The following is a 27,581-nucleotide window of genomic DNA, read 5'->3' as shown; positions in this document are numbered from 1 at the left end:
TGAGAATTTTGGCTCCTGTTTCGTCCTGTGATTTTGTGTGCTGATTACCGCTTGTTTCCTGACTACCCTCCTACCTGCTGTTTTTGTACCTCGCTGCCCGATCCGGTTTTGACCTCTGCTTGTTTCTGATCACGTCTTTGCCTGCCGATTCTGTCCCTGTTCCGCAATTCCTGGTTTGACCCTGCCTGACGACTACTCTCTCAGACTGCAGCCTTCCACAGGTAGTGATCTCCAGGGCCCTGTGTAATTCCAAATCCCTGTATAGGGGTTAAAGGGTTTCAGGGTTCTAGGGGTCCTGCTTGGCTAGTGGCTTCCCTCTAGCCTGTCCATTACAGCCTGTCTGAGTCTGTGGATCCAGGCAGGCGTTACAACCAGGTCCGACAGACCCCACAAGACAACTGCTCAGGAGGAACGTTTGTTGGTTAGAAAATCCAAAGCCAGCCCCTCTTCCACTGCAGTAGAGCTCCAAAAGGCCTGGTCATCTCAAGTCCCTGTGTCAACTAGAACAGTTTGTAGGATTCTGTCTCGAAATGGCCTCCATGGTCGAAGAAGTGCCCAGAAGCCAGCACTAAACAAAAGGCAATTAAAAAAACGTGTGGCATTTGCCAAGTCCCACAGCCTGCTAAACAGATGGATGCTGGAAAAGTGGCAGAAGGTGGATTTCTCAGATGAATCTTCAGTTGAATTACATCACACCCGCCGCAAATACTGCAGGAGAGCTACTGAAGCCCGTATGGATCCAGAAAACAGTTAACTTTGGTGGTGGAAAGAGCAAGGTCTGGGGTTACATTCAGTATGGGGGTGTGCGAAACATTTGCAGTGTGGAAAGCAATATCAATAGCCGAAAATATCAAGAAGTATTAGCTACCTCTTACATTCCCAATCATAAAAAGAGTCAAATTCTGCAGCAGGATGGAGCTCCATCTCATGCATCCATCTCTACAACAAAGTTCCTCCTGGCAAAGAAGATCAAGATGCTCAAGGACTGGCCAGCCCAGTCACCAGACATGAACATCATTGAGCATGTTTGGGGTAGGATTGAAGAGGAAGCTTGGAAGACAAAACCAAAGAATCTAGATGAACTCTGGGAGGCATGTAAGACTGCATTCTTTGCTATTCCTTATGACTTCATTAATAAATTGTATAAATCATTGTTGAACCGCATGGATGCAGTCCTTCAAGCTCATGGAAGTCACACAAAATATTAAATATGGCTCTAATGACACCACAACTTCATTCACCAATGTTATGCAACATATGCTTATATTAAAAGTTAATTATTTGTTTGAATTTCACATTACTTTCTGTGGGCGACAAAACTTTTGTCTTGCCAAAATCTGACCTTTCTGCAGCAACTTTATTTTCATAACTTAATCCAAAAGAGTAATTTATGAAACCAATGGATGAATTTAAAGTCAGGTTTTAAGCTTTTATTTACATAACATGGATAAGCGACAGAACTTCTGTCAGGGACTGTACAGGGACATAGACATACACTGCTATGTACAATGTATCTCTATCTACAAGTATAATCTGCCTGTGGAGTCAGATCCTGCAATGCAGTTTCAAGTATACAAAAATTCTCCCTGTGACATCACCAAAGCCTGTGCCTTAACTGTTTAACTGCTATGTGCAGTTATAGAGACTGTCAGTTAAAGTGTCAGGGACACTTACAAAATTAAGAGAAAATTTAATTTTTGCAATTAGAAAGAAATTTACATTTATTTTAATTATTTTTTAGTAATTTTATAGGACTAGAACAATGTGATTATTTCTTCACCTCTAGAACACAGGTACATAGAGATACCCTGCTGTGTACAATGTATCTCTATGTACCCTTATAATCTGTTCCTAGTTCACTGCCTGGACTACAAATCAAGTTTACCAAATCAGCTTATGTTCTTCAGTATTGGCTGTGGATCATTGGTAAAGCTTCTGCCTACAGACAATGAGTTCATGGGGAAGCCAGAGAGGGGATTTGTTTATTCAATTTATCTGCGTGCAGCAAGATGCCGGCCTCGCCCCTGAGGAGGAGGAGCCACAGAAGTGTCTAGGAGAGGTGAGAGGCAGTGTGGGACAAAGCCTTGACTGCCAGGACAGCAGGACTGAGGTCTTAAATCGGGACAGTCCTGCTGAATTTGGGACAGTTGGATGCTAAGGCCTCATTCACATGAACTTTTTGAATCTGTTTTTTTCTCACGGATACAGCACGTACCCATAATAACCTAAGGTGGTATTGACTTGATCATGTTTTTTGACGAACCGTATGTCTGTTCAAAACTCAGAGACCGGTATCACTGCTGAAAAGGACCAATACAAGTCTATGGGTCAGTGAAAAACATGTACCTCTGTATTTACCATTGAAAAGGATAGGAACTTTGCAATTTATTTATTTATCCATCTGTGAAAAACACTTATGACACTGATGGTAAGGTTAAAAAAGGGACACACTGTTCCAAAAGACTGATGACACCGATACCATTTTTTCATGCCTGTGTTTAAATAAGATAGTGTGAATGAGGCCTTAGATATAGGTAAAAAAACATAGGTTTTCCAATTGATGATGATGGAGAAAGTTCACCTCCTACTCATCATCCCTTTCAGATGTCACAGATCATTATGCTATTTTGCTGGGGTCATTGAGACACATGCCCGCAATCACCTATCATGGATTGTCATCACTGTTAAGGCCACTTTACACGCAAAGACATCGCTAACGAGATATCATTGGGGTCACAGAATTCGTGAAGCACATCCGGCCTCGTTAGCGACGTCGTTGCGTGTGACACGCACGAGCGACCGCTAATGATCAAAAATACTCGCCTAATCGTTGATCGTTGACATGTCATTCTAATCCCAAATATCATTGCTGCTTTTGGACGCAGGTTGTTCGTCGTTCCTGAGGCAGCACACATCGCTACGTGTGACACCCCAGGAATGACGAACAGCACCGTACCTACGTCCTCCGGCAACAAGGTGGGCTTGTCTTTCATGCGGCTGCTCTCCGCCCCTCCGCTTCTATTGGATGCCTGCCGTGTGACGTCGCTGTGACGCCGCACTAACTGCCCACTTAGAAAAGAGGCTGTTTGCCGGCCACAGCGACGTCGAAGGAAAGGTATGTCCGTGTGATGGGTACTAGCGATATTGTGCGCCACGGGCAGCGATTTGCCCGTGACGCACAAACGACGGGGGCGGGTGCGATCGGTAGCGACATTACTAGTGATGTCACTGCGTGTAAAGTGGCCTTAAAGGGGTTGTCCACTTCTCATTGGAGGCAGCTTTTATGTTTTTTACACAGCTCATAAAAAAGTGAAGGCTGCAGCCGATCAGCAGCAGTGGTCATGTGACACTATGTCAAGACATCGGTGAGGGATCTGAGCCAGAGAGCAGCAAGGCAGTGCTCCAAGAGGTAAGTATTGAGTTTGATTACTTTATGTAGCACCCTGATGTTGTGCATTAGTAGACAACTCTTTTAAGACCTGCAAAAGTCAAATTAGGGGAAATATCAGATTTTTTTTCCAGTACCCAAAAAATATTTTTTCAATGTGTGCTAAACATATATCAATGGAGCAGTAATAGAGTCCATGCAGGGAATGTCTGCAGCTGTGAGTCACATACATAGAGTAATCGTATGGAGCAATCCGGCCGTGGCAGTGCCAACCGTCAGTGCTGTGACTTGATGAAGTGCCAGTTTCTTCTTATGTATTTACCGCAGTGTAAAAAAGAAGATATTGTTAAATTATACAGTGCCGAAATAATGGGAGTAGTTAATGTCTGGTCCATCTGCGTACATCTATAATATCACAGCACAGTGACCGTATACAAGGACACTCATCTCCTTATGTCTGGGATTCGGGACTTATCACATGTGCACACGTTCACCTGCCGCCCATGGTACTAAGCAGATGATCTATGGTTCCCATGGGTGCTCAATGAGCTTTGTGAGTCTGGGAGGACGAAGAGGAAGGAGGGAGGTAGAGAGGAGGGGTTCTGCTACCAGGCCTGCAGCTGCCACAGATGCTGCTCTCAGCTATGTGACCCCACAGGAGATTTCCTACAGAGTTTAGATGGAACGTTCCCAGATTGGTCCTCCGGAGGGTGGATGCGGTCTTGTTGCTAAGAAACGTCTTCTTTGTTCTCAGGTATCCAGGTAAGTGAATAATAACTGCAGTCTAATCCGGATGACGATGACATGACACACGCTGCACAGATCTGCAGACGCCACGGCGCTCGTCACTGCAGAGAACACCTGAGTAATCAATTATTGAGATGGGTAAATGAATTAGACTGGATGTGACGGAAGATGGCAGAGATGCCTCAAGGTCATGAGTAAGGACACTGCTGCTATACGTAGAGACAATAAAACATTTGCTAATTATATTTTGGGCTGGTCTGATGATTTCGGAAAGATTAGGTTACAGTCTTTGACTCAATAGTGGGGGTCGTTTACTTTTGTGTCCTCTCTTAATAACCCTTTGAAGACATAGGAATGAATACTTGAGAGCAGCATTTCCCGGACTACCGGAATGTGGAGAGGCAGGGGGTAGACCGCCGCCGGATACTGTATATACAAGCTGGCTGGAAATGAAGGTGGCCACTGTTATGAGATGGACATCAGCTGTCAGATGAAGGATCAGACTCCTTCCAGTACTTTTTAGAAGGATAGTCAGATTCAGGCCATTTATTATGTCTGATAATAGCCATACAGTGCTGGCCAAAAGTATTGGCACCCCTGCAATTCTGTCAGATAATACTCAGCTTCTTCTTGAAAATGATTGTAATCACAAATTCTTTGATATTATTAACTTCATTTAATTTGTCTTCAATGAAAAAAAATAAAAAAAATTGTCATAAAGCCAAATTGGATATAATTTCACACCAAACATAAAAAAGGGGGTGGATAAAAGTATTGGCACTGTTTGAAAAATAATGTGATGCTTCTCTAATTTGTGTAATTATCAGCACCTGTAACTTACCTGTGGCACCTAACAGGTGTTGGCAATAACTAAATCACACTTGCAGCCAGTTGAAATGGAGTAAAGTTGACTCAACCTCTGTCCTGTGTCCTTGTGTGTACCACATTGAGCATGGAGAAAAGAAAGAAGACCAAAGAACTGTCTGAGGACTTGAGAATCCAAATTCTGAGGAAGCATAAGCAATCTCAAGGCTACAAGTCCATCCCCAAAGACCTGAAAGTTCCTGTGTCTACGGTGCGCAGTGTCATCAAGAAGCTTAAAGCCCATGGCACTGTGGCTAACCTCCCTAGATGTGAAAGGAAAAGAAAAATTGACAAGAGATTTCAACGCAAGATTGTGCGGATGGTGGATAAAGAACCTCGACTAACATCCAAACAAGTTCAAGCTGCCCTGCAGTCCGAGGGTACAACAGTGTCAACCCGTACTATCCGTCGGCGTCTGAATGAAAAGGGCCTGTATGGTAGGATACCCAGGAAGACCCCACTTCTTACCCCGAGACATAAAAAAGCCAGGCTGGAGTTTGCCAAAACTTACCTGAGAAAGCCTAAAACGTTTTGGAAGAATGTTCTCTGGTCAGATGAGACAAAAGTAGAGCTTTTTGGGAAAAGCCATCAACATAGAGTTTACAGGAAAAAAAAACAGGCATTCAAAGAAAAGAACACGGTCCCTACAGTCAAACATGGCTGAAGTTCCCTGATGTTTTGGGGTTGCTTTGCTGCCTCTGGCACTGGACTGCTTGACTGTGTGCATGGCATTATGAAGTTTGAAGACTACCAACAAATTTTGCAGCATAATGTAGGGCCCAGTGTGAGAAAGCTGGGTCTTCCTCAGAGGTCATGGGTCTTCCAGCAGGACAATGACCCAAAACACACTTCAAAAAGCACTAGAAAATGGTTTGAAAGAAAGCACTGGAGACTACTAAAGTGGCCAGCAATGAGTCCAGACCTGAATCCCATAGAACACCTGTGGAGAGATCTCACAATGGCAGTTTGGAGAAGGCACCCTTCAAATCTCAGGAACCTGGAGCAGTTTGCCAAAGAAGAATGGTCTAAAATTCCAGCAGAGCATTGTAAGAAACTCATTGATGGTTACCGGAAGCGAAAGATCGCAGTTATTTTGGCTAAAGGTTGTGCAACCAAGTATTAGGCTAAGGGTGCCAATACTTTTGTCTGGCCCATTTTTGGTGTTTTGTGTGAAATGATTAATGATTTGATTTTTGTTTCATTCTCTTTTGTGTTTTTTCATTGCAAGCAAAATAAATGAAGATAATAATACCAAAGAATTTGTGATTGCAATCATTTTCAAGAAGAAACTGAGTATTATCTGACAGAACTGCAGGGGTGCCAATACTTTTGGCCAGCACTGTAAGTATAGCCATAAATGTAAAATAATAAACTAATGTGCTGTCAATGAATCAAACTATAGTAAATTGTAATGTGCTGTCAATGAATCAAACTATAGTAAATTGTAATGTGCTGTCAATGAATCAAACTATAGTAAATTGTAATGTGCTGTCAATGAATCAAAGAATGGCAGATAGTTTTATCTAGTTTTTTCAGAATCTGTTGGAAGATTAAAGGGGTTGTCCAGTCTTCTGATAGAAGTCTGTAGTTATTCTATGTAATTGCAGGCTTATGAATCCTTGTAGCATGCGGTGCTTTCAGGATTCACAGGTATTGGTAGCGACAGCGGGCGTACACATGAACGCAAGTATGCGATTGCATATATACGATCACATGATGACTAGCTGTGCTCAGCTTCTCTCACTTTACTTGTATTAAGAGGAGCCAGACATGTCTAGTTGGAATATATACGGTATGTAGTCACGCGAGTGCCGACTCTCACCGATAATACTGGGTAATCCTCACAGCATGTGCACCGCATGCTATCAGGATTCAGAAGTCTGCAATTACATAGAGTCACTACTAGAGTTGAGCGCGGTTCGCGGTTCGAGGTTCTCCAGTTCGCGGCTCGAGTGATTTTGGGGGCTGTTCTAGATCGAACTAGAGCTCGAGCTTTTTGCTAAAGCTCGATAGTTCTAGATACGTTCGAGAACGGTTCTAGCAACAAAAAGACCAGCTAATTCCTAGCTGGCTTTCCGCTGTAATAGTGTAAGTCACTCTGTGACTCACACTATTATGACATTTCAGTGTATAGTGTGCGGGAACAGCACATTCAGATCACTGCTGTATGTATAATGGCGATCGCCTTTTTTTTTTTTTTCCTTGTCTTCCTTCCCTAAGCGCACCAGCATGTCAGCCAATCCCAGACACACACAGCTAAGTGTACTTTTAGCCAGAGAAGCAACGGCATGTGTGATAGGATGTCCATGTCACCTGTCCCTGCATTATAAAACCGGACATTTTCCTCCAGCACGCCATTATCTGCCTTCTGCGTCCTTGGTGTCAGACATCACTGGCGCAGCTCCTATCGCCGATGCTGCTGTGTACGCTCCATACACAGCGCTGTACAGCATAGGGATAGCACTTTCTATCAGTCCTTTTAAGGGCTCGTACCGGCAGGGTCAGAGCCATAGGTGACAGGTCCGTGAAAACAGAGTGTAACAGCTACACAAGATGACAGCGTCTGTGTAGCTAAGGTCAGGGATTTCCTCGCTGCATTTCCCCATTAGGAGGGATAGAAAGGCAGGCTTCCTTTCCTCTACCCAGAGCACCACAATCCTGGCACTGTACCCTCCTGCCCTTTGCGCACTCAAACTCATTGTTACTAAGCCATTATACTAGCAAACACTGAGTGAACTTAGTGGCATCCTAAACGTGGCTGTTGGACCTCTGTATTGTCCCACTAGTGCAAAGATATTTGCAGCACGTCTGCCTGCACTGCACACTCAAACTCATTGTTACTAAGCCATTATACTAGCAAACACTGAGTGAACTTAGTGTCATCCTAAACGTGGCTGTTGGACTTCTGTATTGTCCCACTAGTGCAAAGATATTTGCAGCACGTCTGCCTGCATTGCACACTCAAACTCATTGTTACTAAGCCATTATACTAGCAAAAACTGCTGCAACTTAGTGGCATACAAAAAGTGGCTGTTGTACGCCATTTGTGCCCCACAGGTGCCAAGCTATTTACAGCACCTCTACATGACACCCTCCTGCTCTGTTTTTAAAAGCTATAATAATAGCAAAAACTGCTGCAACTTAGTGGCATACAAAAAGCGGCTGTTGGACTTCTGTATTGTCCCACTAGTGCAAAGATATTTGCAGCACGTCTGCCTGCATTGCACACTCAAACTCATTGTTACTTACTAAGACATTATAATACCAAAAATTGAGTAAACTTAGTGGCATACAAGAAGTGGCTGTTGTACTCCATTAGTGTCCCACTGGTGCAAATCTATGTGCAGCACCTCTTCATGACACCCTCCTGCTCTGTTTTTAATAAGCTATAATAATAGCAAAAACTGCTGCAACTTAGTGGCATACAAAAAGTGGCTGTTGTACTCCATTTGTGCCCCACTGGTGCCAAGCTATGTGCAGCACCTCTGCATGACACCCTCCTGCTCTGTTTTTAAAAGCTATAATAATAGCAAAAAATGCTGCCATTTAGTGGCATCATAGAACTGGCTGTTGGACTTCCATTAGTGTCCCACTGGTGCAAATCTATTTGCAGCGCCTCTGCATGACACCCTCATGCACATTTTGCTACGCTAATTTTATAGCAAACTCAGGGAATTCATTGCTGCATTTGATAATTCAGAGGGATAGAAAGTGATGCTTCCTTTAGCTTTTCCTTCTGTTCATAGACAGCATCTCCAAGTCCACACCCGAAGAGCAATTTCTCCTCCACGTGTAAGTGTGGAGAGGCAGCTAGTGCGCATGCATGTGCCGATTTACCCCAGCTGCAGCCTAACTACAGTGTTTCGCCTAGTGAGTATGCTCAGCCTGACTGTGCCATTCCTGAGGCTAAAGCGGGCTTTACACGCTGCGACATCGCTAATGCGGAGTCGTTGGGGTCACGGAATTCGTGATGCACATCCGGCTGCATTAGCGATGCCGTTGCGTGTGACACCGATAAGCGATTTTGCATCGTTGCAAAAACCTGCAAAATCGCTAATTGGCGACATGGGGGTCCATTCTCAAATCTCGTTACTGCAGCAGTAACGAGGTTGTTCCTCGTTCCTGCGGCAGCACACATCGCTGCGTGTGACGCCGCAGGAACGAGGAAGCTCCCCTTACCTGCCTCCCGGCCGCTATGCGGAAGGAAGGAGGTGGGCGGGATGTTACGTCCCGCTCAGCTCCGCCCCTCCGCTGCTATTGGGCGGCGGTTCAGTGACGTCGCTGTGACGCCGCACGGACCGCCCCCTTAGAAAGGAGGCGGTTCGCCCGTCACAGCGACGTCGCCGGACAGGTATGTATGTGTGACGGCTGTTGTGCGACACGGGCAGCGATTTGCCCGTGTCGCGCAACAGATGGGGGCGGGTACCCACACTAGCGATATCGGGACCGATATCGCAGTGTGTAAAGTAGCCTTTAGTCTTCATTTCGGGATACAACGCATGCTCCCACACTTAGTGCGAAAAGCCTCTTTGCACAGGTACTTGCATTCCGTGCCGGGTCTAAGTCCTGTTTTGTGCCGAGACACCATGCTAAAGCTGATAGTCTTTTTTCAGAGACTGTATTTCATGCAACTGAGCATGCTCAGGCACTTACTGCATCAGCGACTAGGTCCGGTAATGAACTCTTTGGCCCTGCCCCTGATGTGGGGGGCCCATATAGACCACAGGGCATCAGGTGTCCTGACGATGTGGCTATGCCACTCCCAAATGCCTTGCAGAGGCCCGCCCCTATGACTTGTCACCTCATTATTGATGGTCAGACGATAACTGGTGAGGTGTTTGTGTCGTGGCAGCCATGAGGTCATTATTGATGTTTCGGTTCCAAATAGGACGCTAGTTATGCCACTCATGACGTGTCACTCTGCTTTTGTCTCCAGGAGGTGCATTGTGGTCCACCCTGGTTTGGGGCGGACCAAGGTTATAAAACGGGCTGGAGCCAACAAGGAGGTGCGCAGTCTTCTATTATGCTCCGAAAGAGCACACCTCCATGTGTTGAACCCATTGCGGCTTTAGGCCAGAGGTAGGCAGGGATAGGGCGTCGATGCAGGCCGCCACCACAGTTGGTAACGCAGAACGGTTAAGACCAGCTCCTGTCCTACAAGTCCTGCTTGTGCAGCCCAGTGGCATTAACAGGCCTGCTGCTGCTGATGCGCCTGCTGTCCACAGGTGTGGCCCCAATGCACACGGTCAGCGTACTGAATGGCCCCTGTGATGTTAACAGGGAGTTCCTGGGCTGGGTGGGCATGTGGACCCTGTGACGCTAACAGGGCTCCCAGTCTCCAGATCCGAGTGGCGTCTAACTCGGTTCAGGCAACTATTAGTTTCATAGCCACACAGATCTGTATCCTCCATCTAACCTTCCAGTTGCCAACCTCTCCTTTTCCATCTGGGAGCACGGTGGACACTGACTGCTGATGGGGATATATACCTTTCTCTTTCTTTTCTTATTAATTTTCGTTATATAGCGGTAACATAGTATATACCACCTTATCCAAATCTGCCAGTCCCACCGTAACAGATGGTGTTTTTTCATCAAATGTTACTTTTGCTTAACCAACAAACCCACGGACAAAAACTTTTTTCCCCTTTCCAACACACCTGTTCCCCTTTTCACCAGCATCTGTCCTTTTTCAACTCATTTGGTATATGACCAAAAGTGCAACTCTGCAGGGACACCGTACTCAATGCCATCTCAGCACAGCAGCCAGCCCTCGGTCCCTCAGATGTGGACAAGTAAAAGACCATTTCCTCCTCTCCATGACAAAGCATTGAGATTCACTCTGTGCAGCACTGGTGTTTACTGGAAAAGCAGATCTAAGAATCCGTACAACCTTCTGCAGATACTCCTGTATAGGTGCGTCCCTTTCTATGGCAGGAATTATTTCGCCAAATTTTGTCTTGTACCGGGGATCAAACAGTGTGGCAACCCAGTAGTTAGCATTACTTCGAATTCGTACAATCCGAGGGTCATGTTGTAGGTAGTGCAGCAAGAAGGCGCTCATGTATCTTGTGCATCCAGGAGGACCAAGTCCTTGGTGTGTTGGTGGCAGAGAGGTGAGAATCATGCCTCCTTCCTCTGCCCTCTCCCCCCAACCTCGCACAACCTAAATGTGAGCAAGCTCTCACTCATCTGCTGAGTCTTCCATGCCCATCGCCAGTTCGTCCTCCATTTCTTCATGGGCTCCTGCACCTTCCTCAACAATTTTTGCAGATACTATGCGCCCTTGTTAATCCCTCTCCCCCACCGTCCCTTGACTTCCGCCTAGGTGCCGCTCACCGTCTGGACCTTGTAGATCTTATTATCCCTTCTGCATATGACTCCTCCTGTACTTCCTCCCCTTCCTCTTGGACCAACACCTGACTCCGAATAATGCATACAGTGTGCTCCATCTTGTAGATGACCAGAATTGTCACGCTGAGAATGGCATCGCCAGTGCTAAAGATCTTCATCGATATTTGTAAACTGTGTAGAAGGGTGCATAGGTCCTTGATCTGACACCACTCCAGCAGCGTGATCTGCACCACCTCTGGATCAAGTTAGCCCAGGGTATACGTCATACCGTATTTCAGCAGGGCTCTGCGGTGCTGCCACAGACGCTGCAACATGTGCAGATTCAAATTCCTGCGTGTCGGAACATCGCATTTCAGGCGTTTAACCGCCAGACCCTAAGACTTCAGGAGCGATGAAAGTTGTTGAGCTGCTGGGTGCGAAGGATGAAAGTGAGCACATAGTAGCGTGCCCGCTGCACAAGGCCATGTAGGCCGGGATGGTATTTTAAAAATTGCTGGAGAATCAGATTCAACACGTGAGCCATACAAGGCCCGTGTGTCACATTGCCCTGACGAAGGGCCGCAGACAGGTTTGCATCATTGCCGCACACGGCTGTTAAGTCACCAACGTAGTCCACTCAATCAATTTGTACTCCGGTCGCCAGGTGACAACGTGTTCCTTTCATGCATAGTGCTGATGATGGGAGAGGAGTCGATGCCAGCGGCACAGGTGGACGCAGGTTATGCTCACCCACTACCTTGACAGATGCAGAACCACAGGCTGAATGTAGGTGGTGGGTATCTCACAGATGAAGTACCATCATTCAGCTACAACCAATGGGAATACACCGCACCCTTTTTTAGGCCCCTCCTGTCTGCAGACCACTGCCAGACAAAGCTATGAACCTCTTGTTACTGTTACCCCCAGTTCAGTTTTATGATTTTGTGTGCTTGTTACCTGTGACTACTTTTCCTGCTTGCTGTTTATGTACCTCGTTGGCCGATCCGCATTTCACCTCTGCTTGTTTTCTGATTAAGTCCTGGCCATCCCATTCTTTTCCTCTTCCTCAATTAATGTTTTGACCCTGCATGACTACTATTCTCTGGAACTGCAGCCTTCCACAGGTATTGATCAACTTGGGTTCTGTGTAATTCCAAATCACTGTATAGGGGTTAAAGGGTTTCAGGGTTCTGGGTGTCCAGCTTGGTGAGTGCCTTCCCTCTAGCCTATCCTTTACAGCCCATCTGAGTGTGTCGATCCAGGCAGGCGTTACACCGTGCCCTGGTCAGAAGGCCATGTAGGCCGGGATAGTGTTTTAAAAATTGCTGGACAACCAGGTTCAACACGTGAGCCATACAAGGCACGTGTGTCACATTGCCGTGAAGAAGGGTCGCAGACTGGTTTGCATCATTGTCGCACCCGACCTTCCCTGGCTGCTGGTTGAGTGGAGACAACCATTGATGAAACTCGGTCTCACTCTCCAGAGCTAACCGTCCACAATTCCTCAGCGGTGTCTCACATTTCCCCTACATTTCAAAGTAAACATTTGACCGCCTGATGGCCTTGAGCTCTGCTGCCAGCATAGTAAGGAGGTGTGTGGGATTCCTTGGGCGCAGTTACAAGGAAGGGTGGACTGACCACACAGGGTTTGGGCTGAGGTGGAGGACCCACACGAGGTTGAGGAGGCAGAAGCAGTGGAGGAACTTGTACATACAGAGGAAGGATTGACACACAAGTCGTGGGGATGGCAAGACTTGTACAGCAAACCCTTCTCCATCTCTCACCATAGTTACCCAGTGCCCAGTCAGCAACATGTAACTCCCCTGTCCATGCTTACTGGTCCAAGTATCTGTGGTGAAATGCACCCTGTCACACACAGAGTTTCTCAAGGAATCGGTGAGGTTGTGTGCAACCTGCTGTGGTAGCGCGGGCATGCCTTTCTTGGAGAAGGAGTGACGACTGGCCATCGGCTCTTGGGGCACTGCAATGGGCATAAGGTCTCGAAAATCCTCAGTCTCAAAAGGGTGTAAAGGCAGCCTTTCTGTTGCCAACAAGTTGCAGATGATGAAACTCAACCTCTTAGTCATGTCATGCCCTTCGAAAATCATGTAAAACACAGCGAGGGGACTCCAACCACAGTCTCCCTCGTTTCCACTAATTGGGCCACACACACCCCACTTGACTGGCATCACTTGACCCCCTTTTCAAAATGAAAAAGATGCTTTGCATGAAGCACTCTCAAAAATACGCGTGCCTTTCACGTCCCCTGAATGACCCAGGGGAAGAAAAGTCCTCTGAGAGCCATGACTTGTTCATCTTGGTTCTTTTTTCAAAAGCGAGGAGACTCCAACCACAGTCTCCCTCGTTTCCACTAATTGGGCCACACACACCCCACTTGACTGGCATCAGTTGACCCCATTTTCAAGATGAAAAAGATGCTTTGCATGAAGCACTCTCAAAAATACGCGTGCCTTTCACGTCCCCTGGATGACCCAGGGGAAGAAAAGTCCTCTGAGAGCCATGACTTGTTCATCTTGGTTCTTTTTTCAAAAGCGAGGGGACTCCAACCACAGTCTCCCTCATTTCCACTAATTGGGCCACACACACCCCACTTGACTGGCATCACTTGATCCCCCTTTTCAAAAAGAAAAAGATGCTTTGCATGAAGCACTCTCAAAAATACGCGTGCCTTTCACGTCCCCTGGATGACCCAGGGGAAGAAAAGTCCTCTGAGAGCCATGACTTGTTCATCTTGGTTCTTTTTTCAAAAGCGAGGGGACTCCAACCACAGTCTCCCTCGTTTCCACTAATTGGGCCACACACACCCCACTTGACTGGCATCACTTGATCCCCCTTTTCAAAATGAAAAAGATGCTTTGCATGAAGCACTCTCAAAAATACGCGTGCCTTTCACGTCACCTGGATGACCCAGGGGAAGAAAAGTCCTCTGAGAGCCATGACTTGTTCATCTTGGTTCTTTTTTCAAAAGCGAGGGGACTCCAACCACAGTCTCCCTCGTTTCCACTAATTGGGCCACACACACCCCACTTGACTGGCATCAGTTGACCCCATTTTCAAGATGAAAAAGATGCTTTGCATGAAGCACTCTCAAAAATACGCGTGCCTTTCACGTCCCCTGGATGACCCAGGGGAAGAAAAGTCCTCTGAGAGCCATGACTTGTTCATGTTGGTTCTTTTTTCAAAAGCAAGGGGACTCCAACCACAGTCTCCCTCGTTTCCACTAATTGGGCCACACACACCCCACTTGACTGGCATCACTTGATCCCCCTTTTCAAAATGAAAAAGATGCTTTGCATGAAGCACTCTCAAAAATACGCGTGCCTTTCACGTCCCCTGGATGACCCAGGGGAAGAAAAGTCCTCTGAGAGCCATGTCCACATTGTCAGTGGACAGACATGTGTGCTTATCTGCCAGCAGACCCCCAGCAGCACTGAAGACAGGTTCCGAGAGAACGCTGGCTGCAGGACACGACAAGATCCCCAAGGCGTACGTGGCAAGCTCAGTCAATTTATCCAGAATGGAAGCCTAAAATGAGCAGGGCTCAAGTTGCACAGTAATGGCATCGACGTTTCCTTGCATATACTCATATATCTGTGTGTCCTCCTCTTTTTCCTTGTCCAGCTCTTTTGTTTTCACATGAGTATATGTCCTTGTCACTTTCACATGTGTTTGTGTTGTGTTGTGAGTTGTTTGTCACCTTTTGGACACCTTTGAGGGTGTTTTCTAGGTGTTTTTATGTGTTTGTGAATGCCTGCCATTGTTTCCTATGCAGTTCGAGTTCGGTTCGTCGAACGTTCGACGAACCGAACTCGAACGGGACCTCCGTTCGGCGAACCGAACTCGAGCCGAACCACGACCGGTTCGCTCATCTCTAGTCACTACAGACTCTTATCAAAAGACCAGACAACCCCTTTAAGGATTTTATCAGGATGACCATTTCCATCGCCACCAATTGGTTAGGAACACACCCCACCACTGCCACCAATTTGCCAGGAACACATCCTACTCCTACCTTGATTACCCATTTGTGAGGAGCACATCCCACCGCTGCTACCAATTTGTCAGGAACACATCCCACCACTGCCACCAATTCATCACGAACACATCTCACCACTGCAACCAATTTGTCAGGAACACATCCCACCACTGCCACCAAGTCATCAGGAACACATCCTACCACTGCCACCAACTCATCAGGAACACATCCTACCGCTGCCACCAATTTGTCAGGAACAGCACTGCAGCCGCCACCAATTTGTCAGGAACGCATTCCACTGTTGCCACCAATTTGTCAGGAACAACACTGCAGGGGCCACCAATTTGTCAGGAACACATCCCACCACTGCCACCAATTTGTCAGGAATACATCCCACCACTGCTACCAATTTGTCAGGAACACATCCCACCTCTGCCACCAACTCATCAGGAACACATCCCACCACTGCCACCAATTTGTCAGGAGCACAACTCTTGTGCACAACTTATGCCTCAGATACTAGTGTAAAGGAGGGCTCCGCTTCCCACTCTCATTGGTCCACATACCTATCACTATAGGCTGACAATGAGCTGAATGCACCCCACAGATAGTTCTCACATGCACACCGGACTTTTTGCTGCCACCACTCACAGTCACCACTTGCTGTTTTGATAGGCTAGCTATACGTTTGCACTTGAACACACTAGCACACACTATCCAGCTTTCCTGAGCACCTGATAAGTACTCTCTTGCACTCTGACACTCACAGGGAAACACAACAAGGTATTCTCACTCTCTGAAGGTTTTGTGGGTACGTCTAGAGCAGAAAAGTCAATCAAAAGAAAATTAGTCTGGATCGAAATTGCCTTCAAGATATAAGTACTATGCTCTGAAGTCTCTTTAGAACCCAAGGCAAAAGAAATGGAGGTCCAGGAAGGGGTTAAATATTCATAAAAGCTTATACTCTCTTGTCGTGGGCTCACACCTAAGTTGTCCCCCTGGATCCTTTGCCTGATAGCATGTATTCTTCACACCTTCCAACACTGTCATTGTTATGCGTTGCATCCCACATGACTGTGTGAGGTCTAGAGCCAGAAGATCTGAAGAGCACAAGATAGACAATGGAGGACCCTCGGGGAGCTCTGGCAGTAGGACAAGTGAGGGACAGTTTTAAGACAAAGTTTAAGCCTTAATTAGTTTTTAACCCTTTCCCAGCCATATAAAGAATCTAAAAAATGACAGCTAGCTAGTCCGAAAAAGAGTGAGGTCTACATATACTCCACCCTCTGCCCAAAATTTTTTTTATAAAGATAGCACTATTTTACCAAACCCATATGACTAAGGCTAGGTTCACATTTCCGTTGTTTATTATCAGTCACAATCCACCTCTCTGATAAACAACGCAATCCGTTTTTGCGCATTCCGTTGTTTCCCATAGACTTGCATGAGCGGCGGATTGTGACTGATGCCCTTGCGTTGCATCTGCCGCTCAACTGATCAGTCGTGGAACAACTGACCATCGGGCGGCAGGAACGCAGCTTGTAACGTTTTCTGAGCAGCGGAATCCTTTTGATTTCGCTGCACATGCTCTTTCTCGGCGGCGGCGATCAGTCGCTCTCAAAAGCCGGCGGCCGGGAGATCAGCTGATCGCTCACAGAAGCCGGTGGCCAGCTTATGAGAGCGATCAGCTGATCATTCACAATAGCCGGCCGATCAGCTGATCGTTCACAGAAGCCGGCTATTGTGAACGATCACTTGTTTTACAACGGAATCCGCTTTCTTGTGACAATAAACTATGTATAGCCTTAAGCGGGCTTTACACACAGCGACATCGCTAGCGATGTCGCTGGTGAAAGCACCCGCCTCCGTCGGTTGCGCGTCACGGGCAAATCTCTGCCCGTAGTGCACAACATCGCTAACACTCGTCACACGGACTTACCTGCCTAGTGACGTCGCTGTGGCCGGCGAACCGCCTCCTTTCTAAGGGGGGTGGTTTGTGCGGCGTCACAGCGGCGTCACTAAGTGTCTGCCCAATAGAAGCGGAGGGGCGGAGATGAGCGGCCGAAACATCCCGCCCACCTCCTTCCTTCCTCATTGCCAGCAGCCGCAGGTATAATGTAGTTCCTCGTTACTGCGGTGTCACACATAGCGATGTGTGCTGCCGCAGGAACGACGAACAACCTGCGTCCTGCAACAGCAACGATAATCGGGATTAGAACGACCGGTCAACGATCAACGATTAGGTCAGTAATTTTGATCGTTTAACGGTCGTTCGTGCGTTTCACACGCAACGGCATCGCTAACGAGGCCGGATGTGCGTCGCGAATTCCGTGACCCCAACAACATCTTGTTAGCGATGTCGTTGTGTGTAAAGCCCGCTTTAGTCTTAAAAGAGCTGCCCAGTTTTAAAGATCCATGTTCAAATTAAATATTAGAAAAATCTAAAAATAATTATTAGAAGAAGGTCAACATGTTCTGGTCCCTCATTGCTTGGTCAAGGTGGTCAGTGGTGATAAAGAGCATCAATTGCTTTAGAGGATCGGTTATTTTTGCATTATACAAAGAAGCCATTGACTAGACTCAGTTCTGTGTAGTACTTAATTTCCCCAGTGGGGGAACTGTAGGGAAATTGAGCACATAAAGTTGACAAGAGGGGTAGGGGACACTTTGCGTTTAGCATATTGTCAAGCGACCCTACTGACAAGCAGGGATTGCCTTAAGTGGATAGATCCTTTAAAGCACTATTACAGTATTTTTTTTTTTTTTGCCCCGATTTAGTGGTGCTTTAAATCTAAGTCCCCTGAGCCCTGTCTTATGCTTGCGCTTCGCTGCCTTCATTGTTTTCCAGCGGCGCTCCGGTCAGTCTGCACTAGCCAGCAGTCCCAGTGTTTCATGCAGCATGCTGGTGGTCACTCTGCAATGCATCTCTATGGGAGCCTCGTTCTAGCCTTGTTCTCGCTCTCATAGCCTTGTATTGCATGTCTGGGACGTAGCTTTTGTCTTCCGGACAGACAGAAGCTACGGGCACAATATGGCACCCTAGGAGTGGAGTGGTGTTGAAAAAGTATGAAAATGCTAGAAGGGTTATAAGACGTATAAGACGGGGGGAGGGGGGCTTACATTTAAAGCACCACTCCAGTGGTGGAAAAAAAAAATAAATGCTGTAATGATGCTTTAAAGAATACCTGTCAACAAGTCAAAAGGGGCCAATTTTTCTATGAGGGGATGACTCACGGAGTAATTATACAAAACAACCTAAAGTCACGCCCCAGAGGATTCTCTTTCTAAAAACTATAAAAAATCAGCACTAATAATCATTTTTATTTGTATACTGCCAATATATTCCATAGCACTTTGCAATCCAGAGGGGATATTGTCATAAATGTAGTTATGTTGAGCAGATCAGTAGCCAGGGGGCCATGGATCAATGCTGTGAACAGGTAATTAAAGTGGGTTATCTGGTGGAGAGCAGACATGTAGTGTGGACATAGCAATTATCAAGGGTCTGTGATTGTGGAAGTATTCTGTGGGTAGAAGTATGAAAATTTTGGTAGCTGGCAACTTACAGGAACGCAATATCTCCCTGAATTCTGGATATAATATACCCATGTGTGGTATGTATATATATATATATATATATATATATATATATATATATATATATATAAATAAAAATATATATATATATCTTTATATATATACATATATATATATATATATATATATATATATATATATATATATATATATATACAACCTTCGAAGTATGTTCGGTAAAATGATGGCTGTATTGTTTCTCTAGGAGGTTCCTGTGAAATAATATGATCCAGAATGGAAACTTAGCCACAAAAATGGAGATTTAATCACATCCAATCAGCAGTCCTCCTCTGACCTCAGCAGAGGGAGGGTGCGGGGTCTCATAGACCCTTTTTGACATCTCATCTACTGACATTGTCAGACCCCAGGAGAAGCAACGAGTATTGCAGATATTTCCCTCAGCCTTCTCTGCCAGAAGCTCTCACAAATCCAATTCGTAAGACAAATCCCTTTTCTTTTATACTGTTTTTGCTTATGTTTTTTATTATTCCATCTTTTGTAACTTTTTTAACCACTATACTTTTTTAAATATTAAATCTAAAATGTAATACGTTTGTTCCTTGCTGCTCTAACAGTACCCACAAACCCTGCAGAGGGCGAGAAATGCTTGGCTGTATTACATTGTGTATACCAGAGTGCAAGAAGCGATGACCCTGTAATCAAAGAAAAAGACATCAGACTTTTTCTTAGAGTTCAGGGTTATCCTACCTTTCTAATGTGAACAGGTGAATGTAGCCTTAGGACTCAAGTTTCACATATGTATTACATTTCATGGATAACACATGTTCCCATTATAGTCTATGGGACTGTTAACAAGTCCTATGTTTCTATTGTGTCCAAAAAAAACACCCAGATAATTTGGAGATGTTGGGTGACCTGCTCTGCTGGTGTGTAACCAATCGAGGAGTCATAATCAGTCGAAAGTAGTAGTAGAGCAGATTATTCTCTACATGTTTCAAAGTATTCCAACTTCTTCAGCATTAAAACATCTTCTTCCTGAAGAAGTTGGAGCACTTCAAGACATGTAGAGAATAAACTACACTACTAGTACTTTCACCTGTATCTGGTTCCTCGATCGGATACACACCAGCACACCTTTCCTTGTTCATTAAGCTATGGGGTTCAGATCAGGTGAACAAGGTGGCCATGTTATTATTTTGTCATCTTTTAGACTTTTACTGGCCAGCCACGCTGTGGAGTAGTTGGGTGCATGTGATGAAGCATTGTCCTGCATGAAAATCATGTTTTCCTTGAACAATACCGACTTCTTCCTGTACCACTGCTTGAAGAAGTTGTCTTCCAGAAACTGGCAGTAGGTCTTCACTCCATCCTCAACCCGAAAAGGTCCCACAAGTTCATCTTTGATGATACCAGCCCATACCAGTACCCCACCTCCACCTTGCTGGCGTCTGAGTCGGAGTGGAGCTCTCTGCCCTTTACTGATCCAGCCTCTGGCCCATCCATCTGGCCCATCAAGAGTCACTCTCATTTCATCAGTCCATAAAACCTTTGAAAAATCAGTCTTAAGATATTTCTTGGCCCAGTCTTGACGTTTTATTTTATGTTTCTTGTTCAAAGGTGGTGGTTTTTCAGCCTTCCTTACCTTGGCCATGTACCTGAGTATGGCACACCTTGTGCTTTTTGATACTCCAGTAACGTTGCAGCTCTGAAATATGGCCAAACTGGAGGCAAATGGCATCTTGGCAGCTTCACACTTGATTTTCCTCAATTCATGGGCAGTTATTGTGCGCCATTTTTGCCCAACATGCTTCTTGCGACCCTGTTGGCTATTTGCCATGAAACGCTTGATTGTTCGGTGATCATGCTTCAAAAGTTTGGCAATTTCAAGACTGCTGCATCCCTCTGCAAGACATCTCACAATTTTGGACTTTTCAGAGCCCATCATATCTCTCTTCTGACCCATTTTGCCAAAGGAAAGGAAGTTGCCTAATAATTAAGTGCACATTATATAGAGTGTTGATGTCATTACATGGGAAGCAACGATTATAGACTGACACTGTGTGTATACACAGATATCTGCTGGGACCCGGGTGTGAGAACTTCAGGAAACTTTATAGCTTTGTTATATATAATTTATAGCATCTTTTGCAATTATGTTCTTTTCTAATCCATTTTGCAAACGTTTCTTGGAATTCTTATTATCATTGCAGGTTGTTTAATTATTTAGAACACACAATTTGTACTGACAGATGATCTGTAATATAGGCTTGAAGAGCAACTCTAAGTTTACCGACTGAGTGATAGATTCACAAACTGAAAAGATTTCTGAGGTTTTTTACCATTTTTTTTATGTAGATAATAATAGTTTTTTGAATTAGATATATAATTGTATTACATATGCAAATGGGTTATCAGTTTGGGCCACTATTAAATGTTTATTCCCAAAATATCTAGTTCTACCTTACTCCTAATATAGGAACAATTTAATAACTTTTAGGGTTCCAATTGCTGGGACCCTCCTTGGTGAGGAAAACCAAGTGTAGAGCCGCTGACAGTGTGTGACGTCACACAGCCGATGAATTTGGAATCCCGCGAGGTTCGCACCTCCTAACGCGTTTTGGAACACCCAAGTTCCTTCATTGGTGGAGACTGTGGTTAGGCTGTAGTAGGCAGATTTTAATAGCTGCTGATGGTCCCAAGTGCTTTAAAGTGAACCTGTCAGGTGCCATATGCACCCAGCACCACGAGCAGTTCTGGGTGCATATTTCTAATCCCTGCCTAACTGTCCCAGCATCTAGTAAAATAGCTAAAGAGATCTTTAGAAAAAGTATTTCTAAAGATTCTTTATGATATGCTAATGAGCACTGGGACTAGTCGCAAGAGCGTTAGTTCCCCCGACTAGTTGGCCTTCTTGGTATGTTAACACGTCCACAGGGGTGTACTAACATGCTATTCAATGCCCATTTCTCACCGTCATTAGGGGTGATGTATGTACCTGTGTCCGTTATCACCTGTGTCTGTTGTGTACGCGTCCTGGCTTCAGAGAGGTCTAGTGCGCATGATCGGAAATGCAGGGACTTCTGATCATACGCATTGCCCGGCATCTGATGTGGTGACAACAGACACAGTTACGCATGTCACTGCTGATGACACCAGGAAGTGAGCATTGAATAGCATATTAGTACACCCCTGTTGGTGTGCTAACATTCTAAGAGGGCGGACTATTTGGGGGAAGTAACACCCTTACAACTAGTCACTTGTTACGGGGGGACCGGCAGATTAGGACCAGGGGGTATATATCCTAATCGCCAGTCGGGGCCCACCGTGCTCCAGATTACAAAGGAGCTGCTGGCACCTGAGGGTTAGGCGGAGACTATAGAGCTGGATGGCTCTGAGATAATCCAGGAACTCTGGGAACCGGTCACGTGTGTTGGGACACGTCAGACCGGACGACAACCCGATTAGCGTTTTGGTGCACCTAGCGCTACACCAACCACGTGTGCAGGAAACACGTCAGGCCGGGTGGTAACCAGGTAGCGTTGACCGGAAGACCGCTACGAAAGCGCCCTGTCGGCCACGTGTGTAGGACACGTCAGGCCGAGCGGTCCTCCGATTAGCGTTTCTGGCCACCTCTCGACTGGCCACGTGTGTGTAGGACATGTCAGGCCAGATGAGTACACCAGTAGCGTTGACCGGGAAGCCGAGGAGGATAAGGAACACCCTGTTAACTCCACAGGGGTCCTGGGGTACGCTGTCCGTGCGCGTAGGGGGCACAACCGGACAGGTGGCGCAGCAGGTGCGTTGTCCGTGTGCGTAGGGGGCACAATCGGACAGGTGGCGCAGCAGGTGCGTTGTCCGTGTGCGTAGGAGGCACAATCGGACAGGTGGCGCAGCAGGTGCGTTGTCCGTGTGCGTAGGGGGCACAATCGGACAGGAAGCACAGCAGCCGCAGCCCAGTTAATGCCACTGGGCTGCTATAGCAAGACTGGAACGGCAGGAGGGAAGCACGGTGCCTGACCCTGATGTGCCGAGCCACGAATCTTGGCGTGACAGGCACCGTTCGCCTAACCCTACCTACCGCTTCCCAACATAGGCTTATGCCGCAATGAGGCTCTAACATGGAGGTGTGCTCTGACTGAGCAAAAGTGAAGACTGCGCCCTCCATGTTGTCTCCAGCCCCTTTTATAACCTGGGTCCGCCCCAAACCCAGGGTGGAACCACCAAGGTCCAATAGCAGAGTGCCATGTCATCAGTGACGTCACATGCGACCTATCCGGAACCGCCACGTCATTGATGACCTCATGGCAGCCACGCCCCAAACACTTCACCAGTCATCGTCTGACGACCAATACTGAGGTGCCAGATCATAGGGGCGGGCCTCTGCGAGCCAGTCCGGAGTTGCCACGTCATCAGGACACCTGACACCCTCTGCCCTATTAGGGCCTGCCACCTCACGGACATGCTCAGTGAGGTCCTTACCGGACCTAGCCTCTGGTGCACTAAGTGCCTGAGCATGCCCAGTAGCCTGAGCAACAGGCTCAGAAAGCAGACTATCAGTTTGAGCATGCTCAGTAGGCACATCCCAGCACTTAGACACAGCACGAAGTCCAAGTACCTGTGCAAAGAGGCTGTTAGGGTTAATTGTGGGAGCATGCTCAGTAGCCTGAACTGAGGACTTAGTCTCAGACATAACACAATCAGGCTGAGCATGCTCACTAGGCAAAACACCCAGCTTCAACTCTGGCTGGGGTAAATCGGCGCACGCATGCGCACTAGCCGCCTCTCCACACTTAGACGTGGTGGAAGGAACAGCCAACTGGACGACCCGAGGCACGGCCAAGAACGGCAGCCGGTGCCTGGGCGCAACAGGAACCGCAGCAGGCTGCTTGCGGCTATGGCGGCGCCGGTTCGTAACATCACTGAGCTCATTAGCATATCGTAAAGGATCTTTAGAAATACTTTTTCTAAAGATCTCTTTATGTATGCTACTAGATACAGGGACAGTTAGGCAGGGATTAGAGATATGCACCCAGAACCGCTCATGGGTCTGGGTGCGTATTGCACCTGACAGGTTCCCTTTAACTCTTTCAGTACTGGCACTCACATTATTTGCTTACTTATTGAAGGCAAAAAGGATATTTTGGTCTCAATATATACTTATATTAAAAAAGCTAATATTAGTATTAATAAATGCACTAAAATATTCCTACGTAATTGGACACAAATGAAGGTGAAGAGACATAATGAATATAGACGCTCAAAACCCCTATCTAGTCAATTTTGTTACACATGAATGGGTTAAAATAATCTAAAAGAATTTTAAAAAGTGTATAAATAAAAACCTATTGATTAAAATGGGGTGATAAGTTCATTAAGAATATAAATGTATCAGATTGGAGTCCATTAGGTTTCTATGTCGGAGGAGTGTCTTGAATTAATATAACTGTAACGAACTCAGCTTTGAGAATATTAGATTGATGCATTTTCTTTAGATGGAAGCCAAGAATGCAAGTGTTCCCCTACTGCAAGAAGGGATCTTGAAAATAGTAAAAAATTAAAACATACAAGGTTTGGAGGTTTTTTTTGCAAAATGAATTTATTATATTTAGTGAAGATGGACAACCCCAGTCTAAGATGACAAGTCTGCAGTCACTCTATGTCACCCTATGTGACTGCAGACTTGTGAATCCTCACATTGCGCTCATATTGTGTCAACTTTCTATGACCTGCATGCCTATATACAGTGGGGAAAATAAGTACCATATTTTTCGTTTTATAAGACGCACTGAATTATAAGACGCACCCCAAATTTAGAAGAGGAAAATAGCAAAAAATTATTTTTAATGTTAAAATTAGGGTCTATCTTATAATCCTAGTGCGTCTTATAATATCTGACCGGGGGGAGTGGCGGTGGTTGAGTGGCTCAGGAAGGTCACAGGATACAGGGTCGACGATGCTGCGGGCTGAGATGAGGGGGTGTCGTGGCTTAGGAGGGTCAGTGGACAGAGGGTCGGTGATACTGCAGGCTCACGGTGTCACGGCGGCAGGCGCCATTAATCTGCTAGCAGACTGCGGGCTCCATTGAATTGCCTGCGGTTGATGAGATTAACTTCAAGAAAATGGCCGCGGATGTGGCGCGTGCGCTGATAGGACTCTGCGGCCATTTTCTTGAAGTCCATCTCGTCAATCTACGCACGCGCCGCCTTCGCGGCCATTTTCTTGAAGTCCATCGCGTCAACCATGAGCAATTCAATGGAGCCCGCAGCCCGCTGTCAGATCAGTGGTGCCCGCCGCATCGCCGATCCTCTGTCCTGTGACCCTCCTGAGTCGCTCCACTACAGTGACACCCCCTCCTCCGAGCCCTCAGTATCACCGACCCTGCCTCCTGTCACCCTGCTCCATCAAAGCCGCTCCGGTAAGGCTGCTTTCACACATCCGGCTTGAGCTCTGCGGCTCAATCCGGCTGTGGAAGCTATGCAACGGATGCGGTGAAAACACCGCATCCTTTGCATAAGTTTTTCCTTTGCGGCCCGTCCGGTTTTTGCCGCTTGCGGCATGCTACTGAGCATGCGCAGTGGCAAAAACCGCATGCGGCGGCCGGATGCGGTTATTGCCGCATCGCGCCGCATCCGGCCGCCATAGGCATGCATTGAAAAATGCGCCGCATCGGCCGAATGCGGCGCAATGCGGGTTTTTTTGCCGCACGAAAAAACGTGCCAGGCAACGTTCCATCCGGCCGCCGCATCGGCTAAATCTGCCGCATGCGGTAAAAACCGGATGGAACGCAAGGCCATGCGGCACAATGCGGCACTAATTAAAGTCTATGCAGGAAAATCGCAACCGGCAGCAAAAAAAAACGGTTGCGATTTTCCTGCAAAGTGCCGGAGTGTGCCGCATTGCAGAAACCGGAGGTTTGAAAGCAGCCTAAGCCATATCCAGATTATAAGACGCACCCCCATTTTACCCCCAGTTTTGGGGAGGACAGTGCGTTTTATAATCCGGAAAATATGGTATTTGATACACTGCCATCTTTAGAAGTTTTCCCACTTACAAAGAATGGAGAGGTCTGTAATTTTATGTTAGGTACACTTCAACTGTAACAGAGAATCCCCAAAAAATCCAGAAAATCACACTGTATGATTTTTAAATAATTAATTTGTATTTTATTGCATAAAATAAGTATTTGATACAGTAGAAAAACAGAACTTAATATTTGGTACAGAAACCTTTGTTTGCAATTACAGAGGTCAGGCATTGCTTTTTGACCAAGTTCGCACACACTGCAGCAAGGTTTTTGGCGACTCCTCCATGCAGATGTTCTCCAGATCTTTCAGGTTTTGAGGCTGTCACTGGGCAACATTGACTTTCAGCTACCTCCAAATATTTTCTGTTGAGTTCAGGCCTGATGACTTGCTAGGCCACTACAGGATCTTAACATGCTTCTTATGGTACCACTTCTTAGTTGCCCTAGCTGTGTGCTTTGGGTCATTGTCACGCTGGAAGACACAGCCACGACATATCTTCAATGCTCTTACTGAGTGAAAGACGTTGTTGGCCAAAATCTTACGATACATGACCCCATCCATCCTACCTTCAATACGGTGCAGTCGTCCTGTCCCCTTTGCAGAAAAGCATCCAATAAAGAATGATATTTCCACCCCACATGCTTCGCCGTTGTGATGGTGGTCTTGACTCATCCTTCTTCTTCCTCCAAACACGGCAAGTGGAGTTGATAATAAAACGTTCTATCTTGGTCTCTTCTGACTACACACCTCCTCTGGATCATCCAGATGGTAATTTGTGAACTTCAAAGGTCCTGGATATTAGTTGGCGTGAGCAAGAGAACCTTTCCCTGCAGGATTTTAATTAATGATGGCATAGTGTGTTACTAACAGTAATCTTTACGACTGTGGTCCCAGCTCTCTTCAGGTCATTGACCAGGTCCTCCTGTGTAGTTCTGGTCTGATACCTGACCTTTCTCAGATCCATCATTATACCATGAAGCGAGATCTTGCATGAATCACCAGACCGAGAAAGATTGACAGTCATCTTTTGTTTCTTCCATTTACTAATAATTGCGTCAACAGTTGTTGCCTTCTCACCAAGCTGCTTGCCTATTGTCCTGTAGCCCATCCCAACCTTGTGCAGGTGTACTATTTTGCCCTTGGGGTCTTTAAACTGCTCTTTGACCTTCGTCATGGTGGAAAGGTTGCAGTGTGATTGATTGAGTTTGTGGCCAGGTGTCTTTTATACAGGTAACGATTCAAACAGGTGCAATTAATACAGGTAATGAGTGCAGAGTAGGAGGGCTTCAAAAAGAAAAAATAACAAGTCTGTGCAGCCCTGCTCTGTGCGGCAGTGGGTGGCTCTGCGCTGCGAGGCTCTGTGCGGTGGCGGGCGACCCTGCTCTGCGAGGCTCTGTGCGGAGGCGAGTGGCCTTATTATGCGAGGCTCTGTGCGGTGGGGGGCGGCCCTGCTCTGCGAGCGTCTGTGTGGTGGCAAGTGGCCCTCCTATGCGAGGCTCTGTGCGGCGGGGCGGCCCTACTGTGCGAGACTCTGTGCGGCTGCGGGCCGCCCTGCAGTGCGAGGCTCTGGGCGATGAGGCACGGGCCATTCTGAACATGTCGGCAGTAAGGGCTTTCAAATAATGGCGCCCAGAGTAGGCGCATGCGCAGATGGCTCAAGCTCTCATCTGCA

The 27,581-nt window shown here is 46.5% G+C and overlaps 1 protein-coding gene across 3 annotated transcripts in view; it reads left to right on the top strand.

The window, feature by feature from the left end:
• The window catches only part of RELL2 (RELT like 2), a 135,913-nt gene that overhangs the window by 4,332 nt on the left and 104,000 nt on the right, over positions 1-27,581 (top strand). The window contains exon 1 of one of the 3 annotated variants that reach the window (XM_075344399.1): positions 4,033-4,150. The exons of the other annotated variants lie outside the window; for them this stretch is intronic. The gene's annotated coding sequence lies outside the window, so the exon portion shown is untranslated. Of the gene's footprint in view, positions 1-4,032; positions 4,151-27,581 lie in introns of those variants that run through there. 3 annotated transcript variants of the gene reach the window in all.

Source organism: Anomaloglossus baeobatrachus, chromosome 4 (assembly GCF_048569485.1).
Source record: "Anomaloglossus baeobatrachus isolate aAnoBae1 chromosome 4, aAnoBae1.hap1, whole genome shotgun sequence".
NCBI classification, from domain to species: domain Eukaryota; kingdom Metazoa; phylum Chordata; class Amphibia; order Anura; family Aromobatidae; genus Anomaloglossus; species Anomaloglossus baeobatrachus.
The sequence above is the reverse complement of the archived record's forward strand: the minus strand, read 5'-3'. Positions and strand labels throughout refer to the sequence as shown.